The 22742-nt window shown below is 45.9% G+C and overlaps 1 protein-coding gene across 1 annotated transcript in view; it reads left to right on the forward strand.

Annotated features, from left to right (window-relative positions):
• Positions 1-22742, forward strand: part of HIVEP3 (HIVEP zinc finger 3) — a 272631-nt gene that overhangs the window by 120369 nt on the left and 129520 nt on the right. Inside the window, exon 3 of the mRNA XM_075047703.1 lies at positions 10578-10659. The gene's annotated coding sequence lies outside the window, so the exon portion shown is untranslated. The remainder of the gene's footprint in view (positions 1-10577; positions 10660-22742) is intronic.

Below are 22742 nucleotides of genomic sequence, written 5' to 3' on the forward strand. Positions count from 1 at the left end.
TCACTGTGCCTCCCCACGAGCAGGGTACGTGGGCTGCAGCAGGGAATTCAGTGCCCCAAATTTAAATGTAGGCGACAAGGAGGGACTGGAGACTTTAGCCCCAAGTAAGTGCAGACGACGATTTTCAGGTGTGTGTAACTTGGCGAAATGGAGTGAATTTTCATGGAAGCCATAAAGATCTCCTTCCCAAATCCAGGACTTCAGCCATGACAAATTTCCAGTTGGAGGGGGGAGCTGAGAGGGTTCTTTAGAGAAGTGATTGGACAGCACAATTATTTTTACTTGGGGTAAGGCATTTTATTTTCATTTGTTTTTTGACTGTGCTGCTAAAATTACTATTCCAGTAGGGCTGAGTTGATCCTTACTAATTTAAGTGTCTAAAATAAAGTTATAAATGAGCTGTGTTTCCATGAGTAAGATTCCCATTCATCGTTGCAAGGTTTATTTCATGGCAGTGAAATCATTACCAGTAGGCAGCTAGTGTGCTTTGAAATCACTGAAATCATTTAGCAATGATAATTAAATACAAAGAGTTGCTCTAAAAGTTAGTATAGATTAGTTCAGCACACTAAAAGTTTTGCATTTATTTACACATTGCAGGAGGAATGTGTTGTTAAGAGAATAGTACAGCGAGATCAGCCTTTAAAGAGTCTCAATCAGCTTCCAGTGACCGGACCAGCTCTGACGGGTTACACCTCTGTAAACCTGCCATAGTTGACTGTGACATTCTCCTGAATCTTTTTTTCCCATTTATATCAACAGCTTTAACCCCAGTTTTACCCCCTCAACTCTAATTTAGTCTCAAGTATTGCCCCTGGGAAATTTCAATTTTAGGTTTTCAAAGGTTACCCCAAGTATCAAGTTATTGGATTATATTCTGCAAGTGGATTGGGGGGGAGTGGGGAAGAAGCGTGATCAATATCTGTGTCCTCTGGTGTTTTATGAAGAAGTCCTCCCAGGGAATAATTTAGCCTCTGATTTTGCAAAATGTTTGGCACGGCTCAATGTTAGCTGGAAGTGCTCAGCTTCTCACGGATTGCGGAGCTGGATGTGAACTTGGCTGTTTCACTGTTTTATACGGCATTTTCAATGCTGCAGCATAATACTTAACAAAACTGGGCTTTGGCCAGTATTTGTGACTTGGGATGGGGCTATTCCCAGCGTGAGCCAGACATCCCAGACATTATTGTATTCACGTGCTTTGTTTTTCCTGAAGAATCGCGTATCTCTCTGCTCTTCTCCCATTACCAACTGGCTCAGTTCAGAGAGACTCTTCATGGCTCCCAAAGGTTGACTTTGGGGTTGTCGTTAGTTTGAGATGTTATTGGCAGCAGGTTATAGGAGTTACCGCCAAGAAACATGTTTAGGCATTTGGATTACTCTTGTAAATTTTAATTAATCACTTTGCTGCTGTATAAGGCAGCACTGTAACACATACTTAATGCTCAAGTATTCAATTTCTTACAGCAACATTGCACTGCGGGTTAAAAAATAAAGCTGCAGGGTAACAAATGTCTACATTCATGACAGTTTCTTTTGTAAAGAGTCTTTCTAAGCACTCTCTGTGCCTGGAGTGGTCTTAGTTTGGGGGTACCAAGTAATGAACCTTAGTGGTGTTACCTGGGCACTGTCCAGTTAGCAGGGTGGTGACGGGTGCTCTGCCTCGGTTCCTGCAGACACCTCTCCAGACGGTCCTTCAGAAATGTTGTCATCTCCTGGCACTCTCCAGATAGCTAAAATTACCCGGTCAGCTGTGTGCAATAGTAGTCTGGCTCCTAACGAGAAGCGTGTGGTCGGGGGTTTCTGTTTTATAGGAGATGGGGTCCAGACTTCTTGCGGGCTACCCGACGTGTTCAGTCTTTGTTCGCTTTGACAGAAGGGTAAGCGTAAGCCTTTAAAACAGCAAGTGTCGAACAAAAATAACAGCTGACGTTGTTTTGCTTCTCTGGTCACTGCTGCAGATTGCCACCTGCGAGCTGGTGCTGAGAGGTGTGCAGAGCACCTCTCATCCCCCCCAGCCTCTGGGCAGCACAGAGCGGCCTGTCCGTGGCGCGGCACCTGCGCAGTTGTCTGTCCGGACGGTCTGCCCCGAAGCTGCCGTCAGCCTCGGCGGGTGTGTGCAATGGTCTTTCCAGACAGCTTCTCAAACACCTGCAGGAATGCTTCAGATGAAGGGATCAGGGATTCAGGGTGCACGGTGGGGTGTCCAGGCATTCCTTATAGACACAGACATCTGCCTTTTTTTCCAAAGATGTCTGTGCAAAGCCTACATGCCTTTTGAATAATGCTGAAATATTGTTACCGCCTGAGAATTTGATGAGAGGATTTGGGTGGTGCAGGGAATTTCTGGTGCTTTTGCTTTACATAAAGATGAATTTTACAATAAACAGGCTTTCTGTTTCCAAGTTTGTTAACACAGCACTTTGTATCAACAATAAGTGCATGGTGTAAGTCACAAAAGGGAATTAAAATAATATTGACTTTAACTGAACTACAGCTGTATGCAGTAGTCTCTGCCCTTGGAGTATACCAGTAAAGTTCATGGATGCTAATAGGTGTAAGCTATGTCCCTGATACAGTTAGAAAATGGGAGACAAACTCCAAATAGCAGGAACAATATGAACATACTGCTTTCAGGTTCTGTTTGCTGTCTTTGATGATGCAGATGAGGTTCTCGTTAGAAAAGGGATTTGCAAACTGTGACTTGTGTCCTGCTAGGCTTAACCGGGATGTGCGCGGCCAGGAGCTGCTGCTGCTGTGTCAGTGCTGCTGACACGCCCAAGGAAACAAAGTTTGGAAAGTCCTGCTGTACCGTGAGCACGGGTGAAAAAAATCAGCCTTGCCATTAAGGAATATGCTGGGGAAAGGAACTGCTGGAAAACCAGGAACCAGAAGGTGAACAGGCAGGTTAGATCAGATTTAGTCCTCCTCCCAGGAGCCAGTGCTCAGCAGAGCCATATAGCCCATTTTCTAGGGCTTTGCCCAGCCTAGTGGTAAATGCGTTCATGGGTCTGCTGCCACTTTCCTTAGGAGATGTTCCAGTCTCAGATGTTTCTCTTCTCTCTGGTAGCTTGTTTTTGTAGTACTCAGGCTAAATTCTCCCTTCCAGAATCTACCTCATTAGGAAAATACACTCCCTAGATAATTTCTTTTCAATCCAGCGTTTATACCCGTCAATTATTTGCAGACTTTTATTCCCTCCCACTTTTTGTTGTTGTTGTTGTTGTTGTTGTTTTTACTTAAGTGAAACATGCAGATATGGCTCCTTTAAATTCTCCAAATGTATCAGTGCTGCCAGACTCCAGGCACTGTATTACTGATTCCTGGAGACATGGTAGTTTGACCACATCTTTTAGCATGAAACCCTCACCCTAAATGGGCTTTTGGACCACACCAGAGTTTTTGTGTTACAGCCTTGTGCAGAGCACACTGTGGAATAGCACCACCCTGAGACATTTGGCCAAAAACCTGTGTAAAGGGATGAAGGAGGTAGTTTTGCTGCTGCCTTGGTTTTGATGTTCTGATCCAGGGTACCAGTACAGCCTGGGGGTAGCCCAACATCCAAAAAGATATACTGAAAGTTTTTTTTACCCAGAAATCTCATTACAGAATGTGCTACTAGAGACATTACAACTATTGTGATTTCCCATGATTTTGCCCTGCTCTTATTTCTGCAATGGCTATATGGTTGTTCTTTCACTTTTTTTTTTTTTTTTTTTTTTTTTTTTTTTTTGTGTACTTCTGTTTGAGAGTTTGATGGGGGGATTGACAGAAGCTCAGCACATCCTTCCAGGGGTGGAACAATATAAAAACTGACTTTTGCAGCATGACAAAGCTGTGATTTTTTTTTTTTTTTTTTTTAAGTGAAAACCAGACTTCGCAGCCAGCCTCATTACTCAAATACCTGTCCTTCTGGGACCGTGCATCCTCGCCTGCTTAGCGCTGCTGTAGCTGCCTGCTCTGTACCACATCCAGGAGCCTGGTACTCCAACCTATTGATTGACATCTCCGTCTCCAGCTCTGATCTCATGTCTTGACCATCTGCTTCTTCTGGTGGTCTCCGGAGGGTCTGCCAATCAGCAAAGCAGGCTCAAAACTCCCAGGCAAATGGGTTAGATTATTTTTGGACCTTCCTTGCAGCCATCTGTTTGGGAGAGAGCCATGAGCTTGTCTTACCCAGCTGGGTTAAGGTGCTGTGGCAGCCTGCAAGGGAGGAGGAAGCAAACAGGATAAAGAAAATTACCCTCTTCTTAAGGAGCTGAATCAGCTGCGAGACGGCGCTGAGCTCTCAGCCAGCAACTGGCACCAGCAGTGAGATATCAGGATATTTCCCGGTCCCTGTTGGAGCTGGCTGCTGCCTTCAGACGACACCAGGCAAGACAGCGATTTAGATGTGACTTCGAAGCTGACTTGTGTTGCCCTTGACAACCTGGGTTTGAATTTATTTCACATGCACACACATACACACGTGCATATGTTGCTATAACAACCACCTAGGACTTTCAAAAAATGTTGGACTCTGTTTTCCAGGTTGTGAAGCACCTAAGTTTTCCTGCAATCCAGGAGGCAAGCAGCTGCCTTCGGTCTCTTCTTTTTTCCCCCTTAAAAAAAGCGCACTAAATCAAGTATGCTAGGCAAAATGTCTGGGTTAATTACGTAAAAAGAGTCTGTAATGCCTTAGTAGGAAAAGAAAGGCACACAGGGCTCTCTGCTGTTCTGGTGTTTGAAACAGCCTAGCCAGTTCACAGCAGTAAAGGTTGAAATGTAAATGCTGTTTTTGGTGTCCCCAGAACATCACAGTTAATGCTACCAGTAAAGCCACTGGTGTCACCAGTCAGCAGTAAATCGCAAATCATGGATGAAGATTATGACCTCTGCAGCCTCTGACCCAACATGATCCATACTAATGCCGTAACCTGCAAAACAGCAATCAGATAAGGCTAAGAGCAGGGGATGTGAACAGCAAAGAGCCTGTATTAGCCATAGGAAGCCCTTCCCTATAGCTGCAGGCTCTGCTTAAGGTACTAATGATATCTAGGCAATGGCATTTGTCTCCTCTAGCACGCTCATACCAAGACTCTGTATTTTCCCTTTATCTCCGAGTGATGGGGACACTCTGAACAGTGTTCTCTTCCAAAAAAAAGGAGTTTACTTGTGGGGAAAAGAGAAAGCAAGAGAGGCACAGCTACCAGACAGCATGTGTTTCGCAGGATATGGATGTATGTGATAAACCTTGTGTGCTGGTCTTCATCTTGCATGTGTTTGAAAGTGAGCCTTGCCCATAAAACAAGCCCTGATGGAGGGGAGGGAGTTCTGGTTTCCCCTCGTAGGCAGCGCTTGGTCTTCCTGTGCGGTTCGTGACCCAGCCTGCTGCTGGGGCTACATCCTTCCACTCAGGGGTGGGTGTCACTTTTCTCCCTCGCAGCACAAATGACGTTACACAGAGGTTGCAGAAAGTCACTTGGGTCAGAGCTCAGAATAGGGACCAAGACCTAATATGGCACGTTTTGGTGTCCCCTTGCTCACAGCTCTGCCTTAGTGCAACTATCCACTGCTCTGCATTGGGTCCTTGGGGCTGCATGTGATCTTAGGCAATCAGATATGACGCATGCAATGCTTTTTCACCAACAGGTGTTAAACTTGCTAGCAAAACGCATGTCCTGTCACTCCTAAGAGTGACATACAATTCTTCATGTGTTGATTTAGTGGACAAAGTTTGTGCTGGCTTGTCATATTCCAAATTCAAGCCCGTTATATGAGGGAACAAAATACTTTGTGATTCTGTGATTAACTTAGTGCAAACATCAATGTCGAGGATACCCTAAACTTTTTCCCCACTCAGAAGCTATGTTGAGAGAATGGAGGAAAAAAATTCTTTGGATATTTGTTTAGGATTTCTAGCTACATGATAGTCCAAAACCAGCTGCTGCAAATAGATTGTTGGAGGTCTAGAAATCCTCGAGTAATAGATGTGTGGGCAGTAGGGATCTGTGCAGTCTGAAAGCATGGTTTAAGCTGGATCCCTCTAACTGATGGTGGATCCCTTGTGGAGGTCCTGCAAGACAGATACACCTGTGGTGCTGTGTTGGACTTCTTGGATGGGGTGTGGGAATGTGACGCACATGTTCAATACCAACTGGTTGGTTTATACCTCCTGGTATCAACCATGCATTTTAATTTGCATGAGCACTCTTCAATGTTTTTAGCACTTCCAGTGGGTTTATGTTGCAAAATGCTGTCTACAGACATGGATTGGGATGCTAGTGGGTGTTTCATGGTCATGTTTTGTACATGATGGTGGTCTCCCGTTAGCACTTGAGACTTAATGCTTGATTATGGACTGTGCTGAACAGTCGCTGAACAACCGTGGGGGATACTTTGCCTATATTCAGAGATGGGGTCCCAAAAAGGTCAGAATTTGATGCAAACATGCACTATTCCAGAAATCAGTTTGATTTTCCAACACATGCCCTTACCTCTTATGGCTGACTGGAGACCTCAGAACCTACCTGAGGAAATGAAGACCTTTTCATCTGGAGATCACCAGTCTGAATCCAACTCAAACTACAAATTGTACTTATTTTGTGGATTGAGGATGGCCTGTATCACCAGAAACCATTCTATTTTGCTCAAAGTGGTGGCTTCCAGAGAAAAGCCTTGACCTTTGTTGGTTCTGCAGACTGACCTCCCTTTGAGGCAGGCAGTGTGATGTGCTGGCACGGCAGCGCTCATGGGAAGCTTGTCCTCAAAGACAGCTCCGTTTGCCAGGCCAAAGCTCAACTCAGCTTTGACTTACAACTTCTTCTCCAACATACAAATTAGCTCATTACACTCTTTGCCTAAGATACACAGGAGCTGGCAGCGAGGGAGAGGAAATCAAACCCACTCACGCTTTGTTCACCTGCGTTCAAAGTCATGAAACCTTCCTGCAATGATTCATCCCAAGCCACAGGCTCCGGAGCCCTGGTTTGCCTTCTCCAGAGCTGCTCCATGGACAGGAACAGGCTGCTGAGCTGAAAGGAACCTTTTTAGCTGCAAAATTGTGCAAGCCAGCGTGTGCTATTTCTGGAGCACGCTGTAATGTATGCGTCTAGCCTGGCTCTCTCCAGCAACGGCCAAATGTTTTTCAAGCAGTAAAGAAGGTAAAATAGAGCAACACTGTACTGGAGCCAGATTTTCCATGCGTTCCCTGAGCAGAGCCTGCAGGAGCCCGCACGTGCACTCGTGGACACATAATTAAATGCACCGGTCACCAGAAGGATGGAGCAGGGGGACCGGGGACCTCAGTTTGGCAGCTGCAGCCGGTTACACTGCGCTGTGGCACAGCCTGTGGCAGCGCAGGCAGCACGTGCCCTCCCAAATTGGGGTCAGCAAAGCCCAGACTGGGGTGAAGTTTGGCACCACTGAGCGAGCAGGGGGGGTTATACCAGGGGGAGAGAAGTGGCCGGGAGAAGGAAGCACCAGGGAGCGGGACGCAGCAAAGCATAGTAACACGTCGCCCCAACTGCAGCGATTGCAACCCCCAATCTCAGCTCACCTTCGTGAGGAGAGCCGGGATCGTTATCTCGCTGCAAAACTGTCATGAAAGAGCATGTCTGCATGGTGCAGCACTGTGTCATGGAGCAAGGGCTGAACCGGCTTTTTAGGGGACTGGAAGCAATTACGACAATGTTAGCTTGTTTCTTTGCCTGGTCTACAGGTTGCTGCTTCTGGGGAGGGAGGACTTGCCAAAACAATGTTGCATGAACGTGGCCGCACAGCTTTTGGCTCTGGAGCAATCCGATTTGGGCTTGAGTGGTGCATCTCAGCTCAGACTGCTGAGCCCTGCAGCATGCTTCATGATGCTGCTGTCAAGCAAATGTCATGGTATCACTGCGTATATAAGGCGGCCTTTGGAAGAAAGGGACAGTTGCAAGAGGCTTACTGTGGGGAGCACCACCCTTTTTCCCATTTGACTGGTCTCCAGCACCCTGCTCAGGCTAATCCTGCTGAGCAGGAGCACTTGTCCCTGTGGAGTTGCAGCTCCCAATTGAAGATACACTAGAAGATGCAAGCCCCCTCCCAATACAGCCCCTTCTTCACCCTCTCCCGTCCCAGGGAGCTCTGGGTCCTCACTTGCTCCACCCATTTGGCAGCCTGCTATGTAATTCCTAGACTTTCCGGAGGGGTGAGAAAGGGGTGATGCCAACCAAAAGGGAGAAGCGATGGAGATATGGACCTGTCTGACTTCCCCTGGATGTTGATCGGGGTCACCCACTGTCCTTGCTGGACACTGCTGCTTGAAGGAAAGAAGAGAGAAAGAAGGAAAGAAAGTAGAAACACGGGCTGAGGACTGTGTAGAAATAATGCAGGGTGGGATCTTTCTGGATCAGCCAGAGCTTGGCAGATTTTTGCACGCATGCATGGCAGCAGTGCCCAGCCATAGCAGGGAGACCTGCATAAATGTGTCCTTGTTTCCCTTTTGGAAGCTGGCAGGTATACAGGGCTCTGTAATATCATTGAGCACCCATGAGCCGTCTTTGTATTTACTGGCGTGGAGTTTTATATGTGTTGAATGAGAGAGCAGTGAGTGTTTTCTGGTGTTTTATGAATGCCGCTGGCTCTCTGGGAGCAGCGTGGGGGCAGGTACAGAACAGGTTGGAGATCTGAGCTGGGACTTTATAGATCTCTGCAAAACCTTAGGTAAATTAATGTTTGAGAAAGGGACAACAAAGTCCCTTAACAGAATTTAGCAGAAAATGGGATGTTTGTTTATGGCACATGCTTCAGGAATTAATTGAGCCATGTCCATGGTGCTGTGTTCTGATGCTAAAACCAACATTTACTCACAACCTCTATGGGTTGTTAAACTGATTTTGTAGCACTTTCTGGACTTTCACCCTCATTAAATTAAAACAACATTTTCTTGTAAGACAGTTGCAAGATTAACATATGAATGTTTTTTAATTTGTCCAGCATTATTGAGTAGGGTGGTTTATCTTCACCAGTGCCTTTAGCTTTTTGTTCACAATGATTTAAAGTATTCTCAGTGTTCATATTCAGTCCTGTCCTGCTATTGCATTTATGTGTGCGCATATGTGCTTTTGCAGTAATGTCATATGGAGTTTTCTGTTACTTCATACTAGCTCTGTATCTGCGTGTATGTGCGAACACGCTTTCAGGAGAAGCCACTAATAAGGATATCGATTTAAAATTATCTAATCTAATTGCTGGCAGCAGAAGGCATGGTGGGAAAGATGTTATGAAGAATTGCTGGATGGCCTAACAGTGTTAGTTCCATTAAATCCTCAGAGTCTGACCTGTCTGTAGTTATTTCCTCCTGCGTAATGAGAAAAATGAATTTAAAGAGACAATAACAGTAACCATGGATGGGTGTATCTGAAGGACCTGGAAGAAGCGTGGTGCCGAGGGCAGATCATGGGAACTGTGTGGGCTCTGCATTGGCATCAGTGCAGCCCTGTGCAACCACGGCTGTGAAGCTGCAGCCCTCCCTGCCTCGGTTTCCACATCAGTGAAATGGGGCTAAGCACTCCCTTGCTTGCCTGAGATTATGAGAATTAATGGCTGACTAGAAAGTGCCCAGAAATCTCCAGCTCAGAGGAGTCACGCAAGGGCAAAGCTACTTTTTTTATTCCTGCATGCTGCTGATTTTCAGGCTACAATTGTTCCTCTTGCTTTATTTGCCTGCCTGGTCGCAGTCGGCCATGGAGGATGCTCCATGCCATGGCGGGGGTGCTGCCTGTGGTCACCGCTGCAGTCCTCCCTACGTGTGGGGCCACTGCCCTTGGGGTGAAGGCACTTTTCATTAGCGGTGCCCGAAGGCAGCTTCCTTGTGCTGCCTTTTTTTTCCTGCATCCAGGATGCATTATGGCTAACTTTATTCTTTAGCTCTGCTTTAAGCCAATCTCAGCCTTTTGAACATTATTTTTCCTGGGTACCTGTTGTGATTTTTATTTCCTGGGTACTTTCCCATTACCTGTTGTGATTTTTAGTTTTCAATTAAGGCTTAGCCCCCCCCAATCCTGAGGTTGGAAGTGAATGATCAGTCCCCAACTGCACCCGGAGCAGCTCACCCTGCTGCAGGCTGGGGGAGGGCCAGGGCCAGGCATACAGGCAGCCCGGGGCAGTGCTTGTGTTTATTTTCCAGCTCTGAAGTAGTCAGGACAGGGTCCAGTTTGCATTCAGGATCTGATTTTAGGATAACTTGAAAGCCCATCACCAGCCAGTCTCCTGTGCCTTGTCTTTGTACATCTGGAAATGAATCATTTCACATGTAAAGAAAAATCTCTGCAACGATATTCTTCAAAAATTATTTGCTCTCAATGTCCAGGTCCCATGTGAGAAGAGGACAGCATAGAGAAAAATGTCTAAAAGATTAGGCCAAAATGGTGGCAGAAAGGTTTACAGATAAGAAGTGGAAGGGCAAGTAAGGAAAAGCCCTGATGTTTCAGTGGGAGCAAGTAGAAAAGTATCTGAGTTGCTACCACAGTTGGAGAGGATGTGACTGTGTCTGTGGTATAAATGGCATACCTTTAAAACTGCCTCATTACATTAAGGTTTCATGTTTTCTACTCCAGGCTCCCTTTCCCAGGTCACCGTATGAACACCTGAGTCTCCTCGAATTGTCAGAGAGATGAACCTGTAGCGGCTTGTCCACAGGTAAGAGGCTCAGCCATCGCTTCGGTGCCTGTTCCAGGGATTTGGGAAGCATAGGGGACCACAGAGCCCGTGGCCGCAGTGCTTCGGGGCTTGAGCCTGTGCCCATGCTGCCTGAGATCATTGTGATTCAAGGTTTGCTTTCTGCCGGGGTGTCTGCAGGTTTTATGCCCTGCTGAGGTGACGCAGTTGCAGGGATTTGCAATTCTTAGGGCAGATACACAGTGACTGTGCATTGAAAAAGATGTTTTGAGGGGCAAGGACTGATCCAGGCTGCTGATCTTGGGTTTTTTTATTTTATTTCTGCTTACAGTGTGCCGCTGGTTTTGTTTGTAGCTGCCCAGACAGAGCAGCCTGTGCTCCTGTACAGGTTCTTGCTGTAATTTTCTGAACCCGGTAGATGTGGATTGCAGTGCTAGGGTGGAGGTTGCCTCTCTTGCTGCTGTGATTTTCTTTCTGGCTCTTTATCCAGCAGCTGCCTAATATAAAATATTTAGAAACAGAAGCCACTGTTGGGTCTCTTTCCTTGTAGCTGAGCAACATGACCAGCAGGTACGCAAATCCCATCCTCCCTTGCCTGCTCTCCCTGTCCCTTGCAGCTGTGCCTTTTTCCCCTTGCAACCTTCACAAAGTTGCTTCATTTGCTGATGAAGTTTTACCTTCCTTGAGGATGCCACTTGCCCAACTTTGGGGAAGTTTGTGGAAATGAGTAACTGTTCACGGGGCTCTTGGAGAACCCACCAGAAGAAGGTGCTGCACTGCTGGGCATGGATACTGGCCACCAGCATGTTGTAGAGGCTCAACCCAGGGTCTGGCGCCACTGTTGGGTGGATTTTAAGGACTGGAAGTCACTTGGCTGATATGAGACAGATGACCAGAGTCCTTGAGTGAAAAAATGGGTTTGTCTACTCCCTGCTTGAGAGTGTACAGCTTTATCCATAGGGATGCACATCCCACGGTGGCTTGCTGCTGTCTGCAGCCAGGTCCACGGAGCCAAGGGCATGTTGCAGATCTGCAGCCATGGTTATTTTCAGAGCTAAAACGCGGTGGTGTAGGATGGGGAGCACAGCAGCGTTCCCTGCGCTAGCACAGGACAGCCACCGGGCTGGGGCTGGGCTGGGGGAGGTGGTGGTGCTGCCCATGCAGAAGCCACAGCCTTTTCTTGGGGAGAAGCTGTTGGCCTGGAAAGAACATGAGAGTGGCCAGGGAAAGAGCACGTCTTCCCAGAGAGCAGCAGCCACTGCCCTGCTGTGACATAGCCAGGCCTTTTTTCTCATCAGCAAGCATTAATTGAAGGGAAGAGATTTTGCACCCTGGGAGTAGCAGGTAGCCACACTCCAGTGAGAGCTCAGAGCAGGCTCCATCAGCAAATACTTCTTGCTCGGCTGCAGTTATAGCTTATTATCTTGCTGACCTTTAATTTCACAAGTGTTTCTTGCAGTGTGTTTCTTCAGCCTGGTCCGGCTTCTGACCTCTGTTCCCAGAGGCAGTGGGATAATATATTCATCTGCTGTGCTGTCTAGCCTCTTCGCATCCCTCCCTCCCTCCCTCCATCCACCCCTCCGTCTCTGTCCTTTTTGGCAATCTGTCATTTTTATTTTTGGTACGAGTCCAGGAGCTGAGTAAAAAGTACTTGGGCAGCTGGAGCGAGGAACAATGGGTTTTAAATACGCTTTAACGTGTTTGTAAACAACTGCACTTCATCAGGGTCCCTGCCCAGCACACTGGCAGCAGACAAAACTGATGAGACTCATCTGAGATCAGAATTAATTACACTGCATGGAAATGGTGCAAAGCAGACAACGATGCAGTGGGAAATATCTCCTGTTCTGTGGTCCATGTGTGTTCGTTTATGCTGCGCTCGTCACTGTGGCCACTGAGCACCTGAGATTGCTCTTCTTTTAGCTGTGGCAGGGAAGATGAGCAGAGAGCGCTAAAAATGTTGGGAGGACTGTGTAGCTGTTGCGCTTTGAGGATGCTCTACGGAGTGTTTGGTAGGATGTCTTCTTTGTTGGAAATCGTCTGTCAGGGAAGATCAGTATGTGGAATAATGCTGTTGTCCTGTCAAAATATCCCCATTTCTCCTGAATTCCCACAGCTTACTCCTGGTGAAAAAAACAGTTTTGTGGTTTCTTTGTATCAGGGAATAAAAAGTCCTTTACTGAGGATGATTTGAAGAGGGAAGCAAGCTCAGAAGCATAGGGAGGGAGCAAAAGAGCTGCAGTTGGTGCACATGGATTGGATGATACCAGGTAGCCCATTGGTCCCAACTCATCAATTTGGATGAATAAAGACTGAATTTGCAGGTACGGGACTCCCACTCTGTTGCTGAGGGCTGTGAGTGGAGCGGGGCTGACCTCATGATGTGACTGTTCATACCTACAGGAGTTCTTCTAGTGGGGTAATAATGGAGGAGAAAAATCAAAGTGCTTTGAAAATAACCCCTTTGCTGCCTAGTGACTCGGCTCACAACCCCCTGGTTGGCCTGTGGCTGCTCCTGCTCAGGGGATGGATGCAGCCAGTCTCTGACTCTTCTGTGAGTAACAGTGTAATTGCAGAAATTGGCACGGTGGCTTGGAACGAGATCTAATTAATTAATTCAAGACATGCTGGGATTAAATTTTATTAAACCTTGGAATCAGAGTAGACTAGATGAAATGTAAGCAAAGGTTGGGAAGGGAAAGGAGGGGTATGTGCCACACGTGCTGCCTGCCAGTGCTGCTGCTGTCGTGGCCTTGGCTGGCAGGGTACCGAGTGCATGCTGAGGTTATATATAGGTATATGCATATGTACCCATATATATGTGTGTATTTATTTACACACACATATATACCTGGTTTCACTCCAGCCGGGGCGATCAGGGAGGCACTGCTTTCCTTACCCAGTTGCTCTGGATTTTTACGTGCAAGGTGTCTGACCAGTCCCTCCCTCCTGCAGCAGGTCAGAAGCCAGGCACCGCTGGCCATGTACTCCCTAATGTCATTGGGAGTGAAAAGGAGGTTTCTTTTGCCTTTCCCTTGATCCTTTGCTGATAAACGTGTCATGCTCCATCCAGACCTGCCTAATATTTCATAATAAGGGATGTCAGCTCCATATTTACTGCCTTTAAAATGATTTGGGGTCTTCTGGAATGGAAATTGCTCACATAGTTGCATGTTCATGCTTACTCTGCTCCCAGAAGCTGCCTGGTCAGGCATGTATGTGCTGGCACCACTTTACACTGCTGGACTTCCCAGGAATAACTAAGTTTTTTGAACAGGTAAACAAGTGTGTATGTGGGGTATATGCAAACCCATTGGCTTTCCAACAAGAGGTGCAGCAGAGGACCCAGCCTTTTCAGGGATGTTATTTTGCCTGCCGAATCTCTAGCATCCCACACGAGCCGTCTTTTCTTCTGACAGTTTCAGGAATATACTTAACACTAATTTTAGCTCTCCCTCCAAGGTGGATATCTTTGGGGTTTGGGCACAATGAATGCCTTATTCATAAAACTACAAACACTGTAAAAAGAGGAGGAGGGGGGGGGAGGGCAGAAAGTGTCCCTCCCTAAAATGTTTCTGATCTCCAAGCAGCTATAATTTTGGCTTGCTCAGAGAACAAGCTGAGGTAGTGTTCATTTTAACAGCCAGGAAAGGGCTGTCTGTTTATATTTAGGGCCTTGTAGATTTGCGCAGTATATGCAGGTGGCACATTAAAATGTGTGGATGATTTCTTACCAGGATAAGGCTGTGTTTTTACTGGACTGCTGTTAATTCTGTGTGAAGGCTAAGTAAGTAAGTATTGAAAATTTTGTTGTAACAGTTTCTGGGGTTAAATTTTGTAGCCTTTGGAGTATTGCTTTGAGCATAATCCTGGTGAATTCCTCCCATGTGCCTTCCTACACAGTTTTGCCCAGAACACACATTTTTAAGAGCAGGTTGCCAGCTCCTGCCACTTTGAGTCTGTAGGGGATTGGCATTACTGATCATCATTCAGTTCTCACCAGATAAGTGTTAGTAGACTGTTGCAATGAAAATAAGTAGGTGGTTACAAAGCATCTTCCAGCAGTGAGGTGAGTAGTGGTCCAGGATCTCAGTCAGCCTGATGGTTGCAGCTCTGACCTTCATCTCTGCATGGGCTCTGTCTGAAGACGACTGCTTCCCATCTATCTCCAGCCTTGCTTATTACCCCGTTGGCTCCAGGAGCTGCAAAAACTGAATCAATGCTCACCTGGAGTCATCTTGATTTCGATGGCTTTTGCTTGGCATGAGCTGAAGAGGAGAGTGTATCCAAAACAAGTGCATGTGCTTTTGGGCCATGGCTTCTGGAGTTGGGTCATTGTTGCTGCTTCTCCCCCAGTACTGCAAAGTCCTGGTCAAGATGCAAAAGAGAGAGGTCTCCAGCATGGCTGAGATTGGTCCTTCAGAGAGAGCAGCATTCATCTCTGGAGAAGCAGAAATTGTCACAAAATGTGCATGCCATTTGTTTTTGAGCTATAGCTGAACAGCAAGCAAAGATGCTGAAGGTCTCTTGCCAGTATTTGGGAGCTGAAAGCCTGCTCCAGCCACATATCATTCTTCCGCCACCCCTCAGAAACTGCTCACTGGCTACTAAGCTTGCTCTGATAATAAGTAATGCCTTTTTCACGGGGGAATCCAGATGCTTATTTGGTATTTGCAAAGCTTACCAAGATCCCAGGGCTGAGGATGTTTGTAAAAAGTAAAGTGCAGCTATTAACATCAGTTGTCTCAGTCTCCTGGAGAGTGCCTGGGCTCCGAGGTTTGTTCGCAGATCCAAAATTAGAAAGTTGTTGATGTTTTTTTCATTCAGAGTTACGAAAAGTCCTGTTTGACGGAATTGAAACACCAGGCAGCTGCGAGCAAATGAGGTTCAAAGTGGGTGTAAGAGATGGATGGAGCTCAGTGCAGGGAAAAGATGTTGAATTTTAATTATATGTACTTGTAACATACCATGGCAGGTTATGGTCTTGGGAATGGGGTAGAAAAAAGTGAAATCCAGGTTCTGTTTGCACTAAAATATTTCCATGCATGTTTGGGTACTTTGCTGTGGTAACCAGAGGGCCTATTTTTAGAATCTTTCCCAAGATGCTCCTCTATACTACACTGAGTTGCTTGGAAAGCTGGTGTACAAAGTTGTCCCAGGGGTTTTCAAGTTGAAATGAGTATTAATTCAGAAAGATTCCAAAGGTTATGTTCTTCAAAATTGATCAGATTGTGTGTGAGATCCTTCTGGCTGTGTGTCCTGCCTGGACTTCATGTTGGGCATCTCTGAGATCCCAAATTCGAGCATTTAGGTATGGAAAGGATCGTCTTTTATTTGGCCAGATCCTGACTACAGCAATAAACCAATGATATTGTAATGGCAACTTGTCTTAGCAGTTAAACAGAGTAATCCCAAAATATATGTTAGCATTTTTAATCACAGTATTTTTGGTCTTCAGCCAGTGAAGCGCCTCCAAGTCTAATCTAGCAAAGATCAGCTCTCTGTTTTCCTGCAAAGATTCATTACGGAAAAGAACAAGCCCACAGGTTTAGTTGTACATTTGTGTGTGGCTCTATGGTGAAACTTCTACCCTATCTTGTTCATCTGAAAGTCCTTCAGATTTTACTAGGCTAACACCGGGGTATTTATGTGTTCCAGTTTTCAAATGATAGGTATTTAGAAGATTCAGATTGAAACATTTATTTCTTAGGAAAGTGTTGTTATGCTCCATAAGGTATATATTCAAAAAGAACAAAAGCAGTCCTATTCAAAGAAGCCACAAACAGCACCAACAGAGAAAGGCAAGCTTCTTTTTCAAATGTCATTCTTGGTATTTTATTGTCTTTCATCCATACTCATTTAAATACACTCGCATGTATTTGGAAAAATAACAACAGCACAGCAATTGCACTTTATCCATAGCAAGCTCATGAATACATTGTATTTTGTGATATATTGTTTCTCTCTTGGATTTTTTTCAAAGATGTTCTGCAGAATGTTTCCGTGTGCATTTTAACAAGACAATTCTCTGTCTATACATGGATTTCGTACCAGAACAATTTGTGCTTGCTTAAGGGCTCATTATTCTTTGAAAATTTTAAAAATGCAAAAACTAAAAATATGCAGACGAATGTCTATACACTGTCAGATTCAGAGGAACAGGTATCCTTACATATATATTGCTAATATGTGGGCTATCGAAGAGGATTGACGGGGGACTGGGACAGCTTGGCCTAATGGAGGCCCAGGATTGGCACACAAATTGTTAATGCATTTCAATATTTGAGTTTTGAAGAAATGAAGCACCACAGCTTTTGAAAATTATCTGTGAGTAATGGGTCACCTTCAGTCAATGTGAACAGTCTTGCTGTTAAGAGAAGTGTACAGATGAGGGACTTGCTTCTATATGATGCATCAAGTGTGTGCATTAAACTGAAATGGGCATTACGCAGTGGAAATCCTGATGAAAATTATATGCTGCTGTTAACGTTCGCAACGTGAGCTCTTGGCTGTTGAAGCCTTTTACTTTTAACAAGATATATCTCAAGTATGCATTGTTGTCTTGAGTTATATTTCAGACTTATGCTCTATTCTGTAGCCATAGAGGCAATTATAATATTATTTGCTTAGTCTCAATTCTTATGTTGTTTATATGAAAAAAACCCACATTTTCTCACAGGCAATGAGGTAGTTAGCATTTTTTAATGTTTTGTATTTGCTTTAATTCCATGTGACCATAGTTATGCATTTAATCCTGGAGTATGAAGTAACTTTTAAACTCAAAAAGATACCTGAGTTTTAAGAGCAATGTTTACCAGCTCAATTTCATGTTGACACAGATAAACAAAATGCCCTTATTTTTTCTTGATTGTTTTCTTATTTCTTCTCTTCTTATTATTACACCACAGAAGCAAAATTAAGTAGGTGAGTAAATAGCATCTTCCAGCAGTGAGGTGGGTAGGTTCATTTTCTTATTTGTTCTGGGTACAGAAAAAAAAATATAGTCTTTAGAATGTGAATATTAAAAACAGGAGGCTAGTATGGACCTGGTTATGTACAGGTAAAGTCAACGAGTAGCATTTAGCAGAGCAGGTCTGAAATCTATACACATATTTAATCTTCATCAGTATTAGATCCAGTTGTCATATCAAGGTGCTGGTGAAGCTGATGAGAAATTTAGGTGTTACAGCATGGGGGAGAGGCTGACATGAAACCTCTCCCTGTGTGTGACTGTCCATTTGCCAGTGTAAAACCAGCTGCACGTGTATTAACCCAGCTCACACTATAGGGAAAGCTTGTCTGAAAGCTATTAGACATGGGAAGTCCTGGTATGACAGCATGGTTTATACTACAGTGATCTGGAAGCAATAGCATTTTGTCATCTACTGGTTGTGGTAGCATGACAGCCAACATGAAGTATTCGTTTGAAGAATGTCAGTGCATAAACTCATTTTTTCCCTAAACCATGCGGGGAGTGTTACTGAGATGAGCGTGGAACAACAGACGTTTTCGGTTTTGTTGGCATTAATTGAGATGGAGGTGAAGGATTTCTGTAAATCGGTGCAACATTTAGAAAGGTTGACTCACTTTGAAGATGCATCACAGTGGCAATGTATCCAATGTGTCCACAGTAATTTGATCAATACAGTAAACATACTGTAAAGGTATACAGGATACTCTAGTTTTGTTATTTAACTTGCTCTGAAAATGCAAGAGCATGTGGCCTCTAACGAGATTAGATATTACATTTAAAAACACTAAGCCTGTTAATGCAGTGCATAATTAAGCCCCGGAATTCATTACCAAGGAAAATCTTTGAGTGGATCTTAATAACATTTAAAAAAGAGACAGACACGTCTATTATTAATAAAACTAGGCATAGGTCTGTTCTGTGAGAGGTATAAAAAAGCAAGGCTGCTTAAGAAATAGTCTCACATGTGCAAGTCAAACACTGCCTGCCTAGCAAGGAAGCATTTTTTTTTTCCTTTTATGCTCACTATTATGTACTGCTTTGCACCTGTCTTTGAAGTGCTGCGCCTATGAGCAGGGAGATGTCTGCAGAGCTGCAAGGTCCATGGGCAGGTCCTGCAGCTCCGACCGGGAGATTAGGGAGCTGCTCAGATAAGCAATGGGTCAGCTGAGGCACTTCTGAGAGCGCTCATGCCGTTTAAGGTCACCATAACATTTAGTGGAGTGAAAAAAAAAGGTGTCGAGTCTTCCAGCAACACAGGGTGTTTTTGTAGCCGTTTGCCTGTAAACAGCGAAACGTGGAGCTCGGTGGATCACTGCGTGTCTGAGCCGCAGTTGTTTTGCTTTTGAGCTTTTTAAGAAAAGCTGGAGGAGCGAGCAGGCCAATAAAACTGGCTGCCAGCAACCTCAGAGTATTCCTGGGCTTTCACAATCCCCACTGTGTGCTAGGGTTAACCCAAGCAAAATCCACAGAGAAGGAAAATGGGATGAACCTTGTCTAACCAAATGGGTGTCCTGTATTTGCACTTTGTGTCCAGGCAGAGCTTTACTCCTTGATTCCTTTCTTTCTTAATCAGCTTTATGCCACTGCAAATCTATGAAGTGATGCGCAATGACCTGCTCATGGTTTCTGTCGTGCCAGTTCATGATCTGGTGGGCATTAACATTTCATGCTTGATGAGGTTGTGCATGGTTGAGTCCCGTCCTGCGCTGCGTAAGGAGAGGAGCTTTGTTTAGAGGGGGGGCAGAGGCATGACATGGTGATGCTGTGGGCAGAGCCTGGCCACACTGCCTGCATCTCTGCCTGCGGGCACTTGCTGGGACCTAGAGCCACCGCAGCACCTTCTCATATGGCAGTGTTTGTTTGTGGGACAGCCTTGGCATATGGTGGACCCAACATGTGCTTCTTGCCTCTCATCTCCAGCTTTCCTTGGTCTGGACCATACCAGCATCTCCTGGCTCTGGCAGCAGAAGGATGAAGGTTTGTGAGGGCATGGCGGCACTCACATGGTGAACACAACACTTTGCATATCATAGTACAGAGGTGCATGCCTAGGACCAGATTCTCCATGTCGATGCCTGGCACTTTGTGATGCTCAGACTTGCCCGGTACCAGCAAGCTCTGAGGCAGGGAAGCCCTGGCACACTTCAATGTCAGGTGACTGTCCTGGGCAACCTGCTCTAGGTGGCCCTGCTTGAGCAGGGGGTTGGACAAGATGATCACCAGAAGTGCCTTCCCACCTCAACCATGCTATGAAGGATGTTCCCCTTATACCTGGGCACACAGAGGCAAGTCAGGGATTAAAAATAATAGTCCAGTGACCCTGTCACTGGTGCATAGCCTCTTGAGAGCCAGGTTCCATGTGTCTGCTTCTTGTGTTCTTGCTGTGACATGGGACAGGGCATGAGGAGCGCTGGAGCTACAGCCCCTTCCTGGCTTGCAGGAGGCAATCTGGGGCAGTAGTCTCAGCTCTCCATCACTGCTTTCCCTCCATGTCCTGGGAACTGCCTACTCAGTTTCCCCTCTCTGTCATCCCTCTGGGCTTGGCTGTGCTGCTGCATCCCACTGGTTGCTGCCATCTTAGATGATAAACCCTGAAGGGGCAATTCACCTTTATGTGCCTTGCACGAGCAGTAGTGAACAGAGAGCTGGGAGATGCCTGGCTCTTTCTTTCTACTGATGTGGCCTCTGGGAGGTGATGTGCAGATTTACCAGCTGGAGAAAACAAAGTTTTCAAGTTAATGATCTCTTTTTAACCTTTTCCCTAGAAGTTTGTGTTACTTCCAATAATCCACGCTCAAAACAGGGGTGGTGGTGGAGGATTCCCACAAACCCCCTGACTCAAGCTACCGGTCCCAGGTCTCTGGGCTATTTGAGAGCCAGCCCTCGGCAAGGAGCACCCAAGGAAGCCTGCTTCATGCTTGCTTCTCCTCCTCTTCCTCCCTGGCTGTGGCAGTCATGGGAATGGCAGGAGTCCAGCAAGCCCTTACACACTGCAGCTCTTTACACTTTGTCGCGAGCCTCGGTCTGGGAAAGTATGTAAGAACATCCTTAAAGTTAATTATGTGTTTCAGCACCCTCCCTAAGTAGGCATGTTTTTTTAATCGAGACCCTAAGTTGGAGGTGAGAAGAGACAGGATGGGAACCTCACCAACTTCACCCTGCAGGTTTGAAGTTGATTTTATGCCAAAACATCATTAATTTCTGCCATCTCAGAAATTAAGCCTTTGCTGTCTGTGCTCAGTGCTGAGATATGTAGGTCTTGCTGCATAGCTCTACTAGCTCAATTTACCTTTCTCTTCCAAGACAGTTTTAGCACTAATTGACCAGAATTCAAACCAGCTTTCTCTCCTGGTAATGTGGGTTCATTGCTTATAATTGACCTGCTTTTCTGGCAGTGAAGAGAGCTCTACCAGCCAGCATATACTGTGTGACTGTAGCCTGTAATTACTTAGATTTAAGCCCTTGAAGGAAAATTTTAGGAGCTTTCTCTGTTGAACTGAAACTGTAAAATAATATATATAAAAGAAAAATTTCCAAGCTAGTCTTTTAAACATCTAAGCAGAGTCAGGGAAAGAAGCTTAGAACTTCTGAGCTGGTGGCAGAATACAGCTTTCTGGAGGAGGTTATGGTTTCAGATCTGCTGGATCGATGGCCAAGGAAGTAATTTTTATGTCACTGTCTCAGAGCTGTTGGTTGTAATGGGTGATACAGAGCTACCAAAACAGTTTTGCCATTCTAAAATCACACTTACCAAAGAAACCCCAATGCTTAGGAGTTGCGGTTGACCGCAGTCCTGTGCAGCACTGCAGCCTCAGCTGCAGCAACTCCAGTTGCTGGTACTGACCCACTCACAGACCAACATCTCCACGTACCCCCCTCTCTGGCAGCTGGCCAGGACACCCCAGTCCCTCTGATAGCCAGTTTTTCCTCTGGTCTCACCTGTAGAGAGACACACACACCCCACTGGCTCCCAGGACCTTCACCTACTTCCCAATTCGTCCGGCTTAGCGTTTGCTAATGATCACACACTGACCCGAGTCCCAGTCCAGCTGCTGCACCCAGACCCCGTACACAAGCATGCAGAACAGATCCCTCCTCCAGGAAAATAGTTAGAAATGAAGTTTAATAGAAGATAGGGCAGACTGCACTCATCATGCACCAGGGCATGGCTGCATAAGCGTACTGACCAGCACTCTTTACACAGGGATGGCCCTTTTTATCTCCTTATCCCTGTATTTTACCACATATGTTCCTCCCAAAACCATCTTGATCCCTCCCTTCCCCAACTGTGGTTCCTTCCCTAAACATCCTGTTGTAAGTCTTGTGCAACCCCCAGTTGCCCTTCCCCTGCATCCTGCATGTCCCACACCCCCTCAGTCTCAAAGGAGCTCCACTTGACTCATCTCAATGGATTTCACAACTGTACCCAGGGGCTGTAGCTCTCCTGGGACAGCCCTCGGAGGAGCCAGGCAGGGTGTCCCTTCCTCTGAGCCCATAATTTCGGTCTCCACCTGCCATCGTGCCCTGTGCTACTCTGGGTTTGTGGAGATGGGCCTAGGATGGGCTGATGGCTCCTGGGATGGGCCTGGCAGTAGCTGAGCAGGGTGTTATTTGCTTCCCCTGCCTGCCGTGGACTCTGTGTTCTCCTTTGTGGGTGTGCAGGTGAGATTCTTATTGCAAAACCTAATACAGCCTGCAGAAGTGGCCAAAGACAGTCATGGCCGTGTTCTGGCACAATCTTGCATGACAGTCTCCACCAAAAAGGTGATGTCTCCTGCCTTTCCTTGTGGGAGGTGAGGGGAGCAGGAACAGATGTCTAAGGGGAATGGCAAACCTCTAGTCCAAGATAACATCATAAAACTTATTCTGGGAAGAAAGTGACTGCCCATCAGCATTTCTCATACAGCTCCTATCCATATCAGAGAGCAGCTTTTGTGCTTCATGCTGAATTTGGGGGCTGCCCACGCCTAGTGGGTGGTGTTTGAGCAGATGCCTTCCCTTTGGATCAAGACATAGATTAGATATGAGCAAAGTGTCCAGCTCCAAAGCTTGGGGTATTTCTGAGCATGTTTGGGTGCCTGAATGTGAGCACCCGGGGATATTTTAGGTGCTACATGGCCTCTAGTCAAGT

This window comes from Buteo buteo, chromosome 16 (genome assembly GCF_964188355.1).
Source record: "Buteo buteo chromosome 16, bButBut1.hap1.1, whole genome shotgun sequence".
NCBI lineage: Eukaryota > Metazoa > Chordata > Aves > Accipitriformes > Accipitridae > Buteo > Buteo buteo.